Below are 10,198 nucleotides of genomic sequence, written 5' to 3'. Positions count from 1 at the left end.
CATACTTTTAAGTGTAGATCACATCAGAGAGGCCATGTCCACACAAGAGCAGACAGATGTTTTTGCAGAGAGAAGAGCCTCCATATGTTGATGGGTGGCAGTATCTCACGGCGAGAACCGGTTCCCACCCTTTCCTCATCTATGTTGTCAGTTTTATTCTAAGACATTTGTTACTGACACACAAAGGTACGTTTTCCAGACATAAACCCGGCTTTCAAAAATGAAGGTTTCCTCTTAGATAGGCAAACGATACACAGCAGGAAAGCAACATGGCTCGAGTCAAACCACTCAACACATGAGTATGACACACATTCACTGAGTGTTTGCCACGTGCAGAGCGCTATTCCTGGCATAAACATACAAAAATGCAGCCCTCACGGGTCTTCTCTTTGACAGATCATGGCGCCCACAAGACAGCTGATCTCCCCCGGGGAGTCAGGCATGACCGCGAGGCCGGCTCTGCCGGCCGAGAGTGGGCGGCTGCTCTGCCTTGGCGATCAAGGTGGCTGCCTGGGCTGGTGGGGCCACAACCACAGAGCCCCTGCCAGCTGGAATGCCGAGTCACCGAATGGACGGGACCTTCCCATTGCTCCACCCTGGACACAGAGATGGGAAACGCTGGTGTAATGAAGCCACTAAGTTGTGGAGTTGTCACTGAAGTGTAAACCTGACTTATGCTGACCGACATACTTGGCGTTTCTTGAGCTCCCATTCTACCAGGAGCAGAGAGGCCAGGGATGGCGAACCTTCTGAGCTCGGCGTGTCAGCATTTTGAAAAATCCTAACTTAACTCTGGTGCCATGTCACATATAGAAATTTTTTGATATTTGCAACCATAGTAAAACAAAGACTTATATTTTTGATATTTATTTTATATATTTAAATGCCATTTAACAAAGAAAAATCAACCAAAAAAATGAGTTTGCGTGTCACCTCTGACACGCGTGTCATAGGTTCGCCATCACTGAGATAGGCGAATGTGTGTTAAATACTCAGCATCTTGCCTGGCACATTTTTTATTTTCTGGGATTTCGTTAGAACTGGTTTGAGCCTGTGTCTTCCAGAACATCGTGGTGAGTCCGGTGTCTGTCATTAGGAAAGTCCCTGCCTGGTGACTGCGTGACCCCAGCTGCTCACACGGCCTCTGCTTCCAGCTAACGGTGCCAGGTGACCGTGACCACGATGCCCAAGGCCCAAGGGGACTGGCATGTTTTGAAATGAAATCATACGTTCTCACTTAGAGCATACAACTGTCTTTGATCTTCTCTGGGTTCCAATTCCAAGTTCATACTGCATCGCCCCATGTCCAGTGACGCACGACCTGTGTTGCATAGTTGTTGCCCGTCCGTCCATCATTCCCCCAAGTCAGTGAGGGCTCCTGCCAGGAGGGCGGAGCTCGGCCCGTGGGCTGCCACACAGATGCCTGGATGCAGCTGAGACCGGGTCTGTGCCGCCTCCAGCTTCGGCGCTGGTGCTGGGACGGGGCTGCCAGGGGAAGGGGTGCTTTTTCCAAATCTGCACAAGGAGTCTTCACAGGCAGCCCCAATAGGAAACACGTGTTTTCATCCTCTAACATTTTCACAGCGAGGAGCCGAAGCGCCACACATGAGCTGGAGGGGAGAGGGCTCTGCAGAGAGCGCCCCCCGATAACAATCTCCACTTGTTGTTTGGAATGTTTCCTGGTGGACAGTAAAACAAACCAAGTGGGTGTAATATAGGGGACTGCTACAGGCCACAGGCTGTGCCCCCCAAATTCACATGTTGGAACCTAATTCCCAAGCTGATGGTTGGAGGTGGGCCTTGGGGAGGTGATGAGGTCATGGGGTGGGGGTGTCATGACTGGGGCCAGAGCCCTGATAAACGGGACCCCGGGAGGTCCTGTGTGAGGACACAGCAGGAAGACCATCCACGAACCAGGAAAGGGGCCGAGCCGACACAGGCTCTGCCGACATCTGACCCGAGACACCCCAGCCTCCAGGACTATGGGAACTCAACGGCTATCATTTGAGCTGCCCTGTTGTCTATGGTATTTTTAAAAATATATTTTTATTGATTTCAGAGAGGAAGGGAGAGGGAGAGAGAAATAGAAACATCAATGACGAGAGAGAATCATTGATCGGCTGCCTCCTGCATAGCCCCACTGGGGATTAAGCCCGCAACCCTGGCATGTGCCCTGACTGGGAATTGAACTGTGACCTCCTGGTTCATAGGTTGATGCTCAACCACTGAGCCATGCTGTCCAGTCATCTAAGGTATTTTTGGTGCAGCAGCTTGAATGGACCGAGACAGGGCACTGTTACAGTACTGGGTGGTTCTTACTCATCTCTAAGGCACAGAAGACAGAGAAAATCAGGTTTTGTGGAAAAAGCAAACTCACAATGTTGTGTGATAACATGAAATGTGTTTCTGTTCATCTCACATCTGCAACATGCGAGTTGAGCCCTGGGACTGTAAATTATTCAGGGTAATTAGATTTGCCACCTAACGTGATGCGACCCCGTGATTCACTGTGAGAAGTCTCTGTAGGCTTCCTTGCCAGCCCCGTCATCAGCATCAGTGAGTTTGCTCTCTCTTTCTGTCAGTGTTCCTGGAAATGAAATATTTTCTCAGTGACTTGGCAGTAGAAATACAGTCATCAGTAAACCTTTTTCCTCTCCCCACCACAACATCAGTGAGGGCGGGCGGGAGGCTCCCTGGCCCCATCTTATCCGGCATTGCCCTGCCTGCGAAAAGGAGCATGACACAGACATGGTACTGAGACACTGGGTGGGGAAATGAGTTATTCTAACTTAGCTGATGTAATAAAAGTCGTATTTTTTAAACGTTGCCTCTGTACATGGTAAAATTGGGCGGTTCTTACTCATCTCTACGGCACAGAAGACAGAGAAAATCGGGTTTTGTGGAAAAGGCAAGTTCAAAGTGTTGTGTGATAACAGGAAATGTGTTTCTCTGCATCTCACATCTGCAGCATGGTCCTTCAAATTCTCCGTTCTCAAACTGTTCTCTAACCACCTCTCCATGCCCTCCCTGCTCTCGTTCCAATTCAGCCCGCCCACAAAATCCAAGTCAAACACTTAAATAAAAACCATCTCCAATGTCCCGCGGATGCAAGTTGTCCTGGGCAGTTTGGATCTGCACTTGGTCAGTGTTACCTTTTCATCCTCTTTGTCTGGAGACATTTACGACTATCACAGTGGTACGTGCTATCCCTAGATGAAAGGAACCAAGTCTATAGCAGACAAAGCTACCTTGAGGCAGACTTTGTCGACATTTAGAAAGGTTCCAAGCACAACGAGGGACGTATACGCAACCTGATTTATTATTTTTAATTTTTTATGTTTTTCAGAATTTTTATTGAATTTATTTTTGAGATATTTTAACTAAGCGCAGACTGCTGGTTAATAACAGCTCATAAGGAATGGATTGCAGGTAGAATGGAGATTCAGAGGAGTCGGCTGGTGCAAATTATAAATTGGGGGGAAATCGAATTATTCTTTTTCTGTTGAGAATGAGTTTGTTTTAAACACCAGAGGCATTCACACTAAACACTAAGACCTATATCGTTCACCTAAAGAAATAAAGTAAGAACAAGGGTTTGGAAAAAAAGCTGTCGCAAAGAGGGTGTAAAAAGCTGACGATGTGGCCTAAATGGATACTCCCAGTTCATACGTGGTTGGGCAGCCTTGAATTTGATTATAATTCTATTTTAGGGGCTATTTTGATCGACTCTATGTATATTGAGTCTAACTTGGGCACAGAGTATGTTTGAAATTAGATTTTAGAAAGCTTTATGATACTTCAAAGTTCATATAAAGTTTTTATCCACGTATACATAGCGTTTAATAAAATAAGGAACCGCCTCCCATCATGACTTCACATTTGCAGAGACATTAATTAATTAAGTGTAGTTATGAAGGCGAAGATCGTGAGACCAATTTGAAACCAAAACAAACATGTCAGTTTCTGAAACACGACGTCTCCTATTGAAGGAGATTCTGCGTAAATCCTGCACGTGAAGCCCCGAGGGGAGCTCACCCGGGTTGACATCGCCCGAGGATTTTCTCACAAAGATACTCCGGGGAGGACAGACATCAGAACTGGTGAATCATTGCTGGAGTTTTCCAACTGCAACAAGCACATTAGGACACTTTGTTGGAACGGCTGCCGGGAATGAGAAGAGGGAGGCGGGGGAGGAAGAGCCCGATGAATCTCCTCACTCGGCCTTGTGCACCTCGGCGAGTACATACTGCCAAATGGTCGCCACAGTCATTCTAGTCAACGCCCGTCGCCCCGATAGCGCCCCGTTTCCTTGTGATGAGGACTCTCAGACCTGCTCTTAGCGACGTGCAGACACACCCTGCGGGGGAGCAGCTACTCCGTCCCGGGCTGCAGATGCCCGGGCGGCTGCTGGCCCCGAAGCCCGGGCACGTGCCGCCTGAAGGCGAGATTCCCAAACCCTTCCCGACTCGGCAGCACCTCTCCCCGCTTCCCCGGTGTCCCCGTGAGGCTTCCAATGCGTAAATGGAAACTTGTGCACCCGGTAACTGAATAATGTCTGCACAAGGCAGGTGACCAGCAAGGCACCACATGCCTGTGTGGGCTCACTGAGTACATGCATGTCTGTGTGTGCACATAACACATGTCTACACACACACACACAGGGTGCATGGATGGCCTGCTCCTATTCTTGGCCTTTTTTGGGTCCCCGCTGAGCACCTGCAGCCCCAGGGGCGGTCACGCGGGATTGTCGGTTCATAACCAGCTGCCATTAGCCACCCACCTTCACGTTCGTGGCTGGGTGCCGTGGCCATGTCCTGCCCTACGGCTCATGTCATCTGTGTCCATCACCACTGCGTGCCTCCTGTCATCTCAGGCAGGGCAGGTTCCTGGGAACGGCGGTTTCCTTCTGCAAAAGGAGGGAGGCAGAGCCGGACCCATCTCCGCCCTGGGCGCTGGAAAGCGAGCGTCTGGGCCAGGGGTCCTCAAACTTTTTAAACAGGGGGCCAGTTCACTGTCCCTCAAACCGTTGGAGGGCCGGACTATAGTTTAAAAAAAAACTATGAGCAAATTGCTATGCACACTGCACATATCTTATTTTGAAGTAAAAAAACAAAACGGGGACATATACAATATTTGTATTTGCATGTGGCCCGCAGACCGTAGTTTGAGGACCCCTGGTCTGGGCGAAGCGGGGGCTGCTCTGGGAATGCTGGTGGCGTCCATGCCCCGAGCTCGGCCACTACCCGGACCCTGAGGCTGCTTCCTCAAGGACCGTGCCAGTGGCTGCCTTCTCTTCTCCCCTGGACCGCCCGGCCCTGGCCAGGCAGCAGGTGTTACAAATAACAGGAATGACGCTGACTTGAGTTCAGCCACCCCAGTCCTTGGATTCAACTGCTGCTAGAACTTACCTTTCGTCCGGGCTCATCCGTACACCGTAGCCACATGCTCCTGTTCAGCCTCGTGCTCCCCGCTGTGTGCGTCGTGACCGCGTCTGTGTTCCTAACATGTCAACAGCGAACGGACACAGGGTTAAAGGGCCTCAGATAAGCAGTGAAATTGGGGGGACAAAAGGGGGAATTACAGGGAAAGTAACACGCGGCCCATGCCTTCACTCCGACCTCTGGTTTAAACCCGGCCCCAGCTTGTCATGTCGCCGCGGGACAGAGGGAACCACTTGCGTTTCCTCCTGAGGTATTTTTAAAATGTTCTGCTCTCAACTTTAAGAAGCACTTAAACCTGGGGCCCTGGAAGAACAAGATGAAAAGCCAAGCCGATTCCACACCGATCTGCTTGTCCTTTCCTGATGTACTTGTGTCCTGACCTTTTAGCTACTGAGTTGTAGCCACCTCCACAGCGGATTCCAGTGGAAGTGACAAACAGTCTAAGTCAGCAGGCCTGGTCGTGGGGAAGGGGACACTCTGAGCAGGGAGGCTCCAGCCCTGAGCCGGGTGCTGCCCTGCTCATCTGCTCTGCGGCAGGTCTCAGGCAGAAAATGGGTTTTGTTCACAAAAGGAAAACACATGCAAGATTGTTCTAAAGGCAAGTAGCTCTGCTGTGTGTGCACGCGGGCAGACAAGCGCCCCATCTGGTCGCATCCCCCCCTGAGGGAGTGTCCTGCCCCCGAGCCGGGCAGCGTGGGCAGTGTCACCTCGGGGAGGTGCACCGGGTGCAAGGCCTGGACACGGACTGCGGAAACCGCCTTGCCCTCCCCTCCCTCTGTCTTCCCCTCCCTCCACTTTCCCCTCCCTGGGCTCTTCTTGAAAATCTAACTAAAGAGCAAAAAAACCTCAGCAATACACTGTGTTCTAGGATTGTGTTTCCTTCCATTTGGCTGACGTCCTAGCAGCCCGAGCCACGGGCGACGCCGAATGGATCGGCTCCGAAAGGTCAGCTCTGGCCAATGCGGAGATGGGGCCGTCCAACAACAACAGGCACGTGGGCGGCGCCTGGGGACCAGCGCTCGGACCGAGTCCACGCGGCCGGCCTGGGGCACTGGGTCAGGGAGGTGCTGCCCTTCCAACGAGGGCCATAGGCAAGGATGGCGGCTGGAGGGCGTTCCGGGTGCAGAGCCCTCCTCAAACAGAGGCGCCCTGGTGCTGATGAAGGATGGGCTCCCCTTTCTCATACCAGGTAAGAGTCTTCATTAATCTGTCTTCACTGCAGATGAGCTTTTTTGGGAGGGAGGAGGGTCCCCTCATATTACCTCTAAAAGCAGGGCGTGAAAACTTCACGAGGAAGGACTGAGAATGAGGCAACCCCAGAAAAGAAGTAGGAAGTAATTCCCAGCATATTAACAGGAGACAAGACTGCTTTCCTGTGATTTTCAGCTTTTTCAGGTTTCCTGGAACTCTCCAAGCCTTCCAGTGAAATGGAGGCTCTCCCGACCGGATCTAGCTCATGTCCTGGCTCAGATTCCTTTGGGGCACCCCACCCTCGGGCCCCACTGCCCTCGGGCCCCACAGCCCTGGGGTCCCCACTGCTTCACAGGAGGCAGGCGGCTGCTGCCGGCCCACCTGCCAGGGCTCTGGGTTGTTTCAGGCAGCCCCAGGGGAGCACTGAGCCCAGCCACGCCAGACCCCACGGCAGACACGGCCAGGCAGACTGGACCCTGGGTGGGTGCTGGCTCCTACAACCTCCAGACTCGGAGGCTGGGAGAGAGCTCTGCCCATAGCCATCCGGGCACTCGGAGGTTTGACTCTGACCAGCGAGAGTCAGGAAGCGGGAACAACCAGCAGAAGACCTCCTCCGTCTTCATTTCCGGACACACTGTTCTGGGTGCTTGTGCACCAGCAGATACTCTGCCTGCCTGAGAACCAGGTATGTGTGCGCGCGTGCACACGTGTGTGTATGTGTGAAGCTGTGACCGACTCAGAAGCCTACAACCTTCTCTTTCTCCCCTACTTCCCTCTGTGTTTCCCAGACTCTGTTGCTTCACCTCCCAATACCACCAGCCTGAATCCTGATCTCCAGCTCCGTTTGCCGGGAAACCCAGGCGATGACACTCCTCACAGGACAGACGCTGTGTTTCACTGTCTGCATTATGAGACCATACCTGTTGCTAAAATACACCCGGTGCAATTAGGTTTTAAAAAGAAATTAGTACGTTAGACAAGCTAATGGTTAAAAAGAGTAACAGTGAATCGTGAAATTGCCAACATTTAAGTGTTCTCATCCTACAAACATGGACATGTCACATGGTTCAAATGAGTGGTTTCCATCCTGGAAGGATTGAGCGCGGTGACGATGGACATTGGTTCTGCCTCTAACTCCTGTCAGACACGGAACAGGTCACTAGGTCACACCAGGTCCCAAATGCCTCCTTCACAACATGGCGATACTATCTAGACCCGCTGTGAGAATTAAAGCCTATAATTCATGAAAGCAGTGAACAGATATTAGCTATTTTTAACACAACGTATTCACCACACCCAGGATCACTGCAGTCGTATCTGCGGAGTTAACGACCCATTTCTCTGTGTCCACCCTGCACGGCCCCGCCCAGGCCAGGCAGCCTCTGGATGCCGATGGAGAATAGACCATCTTAAAGATTTACAAGTAGCTTCTCTGTCAATGGATGTGGAGAGAGGAACCGGCTTAGGTTTTTTGAAAGAGCCCAGAGTTGGTCCTTGAGGAGACACTGTGGCTGGGTCTCTAGGTTTGGAAGCTGGAACGGAGCAGAAATAGCCCATGAGAGCTGCGGAGGGGGGGTAGGGAAGGAGGAAGGCAGTTGTAAAACAAACAAACAAGAGGCAGTTGTGGACAAAGATAGTAAGACAGCATCTCAGATTTGCCATTGGATGTAAAATAGTAAGACAGCATCTTAGATTTGCTGTTGAATGGAATCTAGTCCTAGAAAACACTAGTGTCTGTGGGTAACAATAGCAGCTGTGCCTCTTCCGAACCTGAAACCCACGCCGGGCAATGTGGAGGGTCTATGCTATGTCTGGCGTGACACCTGATTTCCATTAGCGGCCCGGCCGGCTGCTTTGAGCACACGCCGATCCTTTATGAGCTCTGGGCAAAATCAAGACCACTTGTGGCCGGGGCTGGTTTTCCTACTTGACATAGACCATAGCCACCTGACTTCAAACATTGGGACGAGGGTCTCCCACAAAGAGGTCCAGGCGTTTGTAGGTATAACGCCAAACATCTGGGGTGTCCGGTTGTTTACTTTAAATTTGGGGTTTTCGCATTCTATAAAGTCTTATTAACACAGTCTCTAAGGAAGTGCCCGAATTCATTTGTTAAAATGTGGGATATTGTTGGGACCACGTGAGCGACAGCCTACAGCTTGATAAACAGGGCCTGGGCTGCCAGCACTCTGCCTGCCAAAACAGCACCGGACCCAACTGCACCTCCGAGGTTTGCGTGCTCGTGCAGAACATCGGCATTCAGAGTTAAAATTAATCGCTCCTTTCAAACCAGCGCATCACATAAATCTAGATGGTTCTTCTAAAGACACAGATGCACACATACAACGTGTACATACACACAAGCACGCACACACGCACGCACACACACGTGAGCTGGCCAACCCCCCTGAGAGTCAGGGCTAGAAGGAGACCTTACTATATTCTGGGAGGATCGCATCTTAATCATGACCTTGGGCTGCTCCCAAACAATGAGGAAAGGTCACTGTTCGCTCAGTGAGGAGAGCAGGCAGAGTGAGCCTCTGCTCTCACTCAGGGGCCCAGCGGGGACTCCTGCTGAGAGAGAGGGTGAACGACCCGCCGCGCTGCTGGCTGGACGACAGCAGGGACCCGACTGTGGAGCAAACCCCTTTCTAAGCCCCAGGATTTGCTGAAAGAATACAACTGAGCCAAACACAGGCCTGATGGCAACAGGCTTCCGGGCACCGCTGGGCACATCTGAGCTCAGCACGGAAGGACCAGGGATGAAAGGGAAGAGGAGCATTACACTGGGAGGACCCAAATGCTTCTTTCTTTGGATAAAAAGGAGACTTGGGTTTGAAAAAGTCTGCTGTGTTGCTTTATTTATAAACGAACAGCTCACAACCTTATGCTTGCCTACCCAGCATACAAGTTATTTTTATGACACACAGTTTGCGTCTATCATCTTAAAACTGGGTGCATGGAGGCCCCCTGTTACACAGCCGGCTTTACTAGCAATTCCGTGTCCAAGCTTTGCTTTCAGAATTTTTCTCCTAATTCTATAAACAGGTAGGACTGCACACAGACACCCCCGTGTGCGTGATGAGTGAAAACACACACACACACACCACGTGAGAGTGGTTTTCATTTGAGGTGCTTTGCTGGCGGGGCAGCTTGACTTACTCAAGAGCAGAAGACCCTTGACTTCCCTTCTGTTTCAAAGCCAGTCACCACCTGCCATCTGGTCCCGGGGCAGTTGAAACTGTCGAGCCAATTGCATGGCTTCGATGATTGTTTCAGAGCCCGCCAGCCGCGTGGTGCCCTCGGGCACAGGCACTGCCATGCAGCCTGCAGCTGCGAGAGGATCCTTCCGGAATGTTTCTGATGCCATTCGGTGGGTGTCACTGACGGTCCCGAGAGCGGAGGGCTTCCCCGGGGACTGTGGGAGGCGGGCAGATCCCTCCTGGTCCCGGCAGAGGTGTGTGAAGTCATTCAGTGCACGTCTCTGCCTGGGAAGGAAGAAGGTGTGTGATACCAGGCCCAGCACATCAAAGGGCGTGCGCGGTCTCAGCCAGAACGAAGAACAG

At 51.6% G+C, this 10,198-nt stretch overlaps 1 long non-coding RNA gene across 1 annotated transcript; it reads left to right on the top strand.

Annotated features, from left to right (window-relative positions):
• The first annotated feature begins 6,502 nt into the window (after positions 1–6,502).
• Positions 6,503–8,718, top strand: LOC139007996 (uncharacterized). Its single transcript, XR_011471077.1, has 3 exons — positions 6,503–6,630; positions 6,828–7,317; positions 7,421–8,718. It is a non-coding gene; the product is annotated as an uncharacterized lncRNA (long non-coding RNA).
• The last annotated feature ends 1,480 nt before the right edge of the window (positions 8,719–10,198 follow it).

Source organism: Myotis yumanensis, unplaced genomic scaffold (assembly GCF_028538775.1).
Source record: "Myotis yumanensis isolate MYYU_CA2020_CCGP unplaced genomic scaffold, mMyoYum1.0.hap1 SCAF_4, whole genome shotgun sequence".
NCBI lineage: Eukaryota > Metazoa > Chordata > Mammalia > Chiroptera > Vespertilionidae > Myotis > Myotis yumanensis.
The sequence above is the reverse complement of the archived record's forward strand: the minus strand, read 5'-3'. Positions and strand labels throughout refer to the sequence as shown.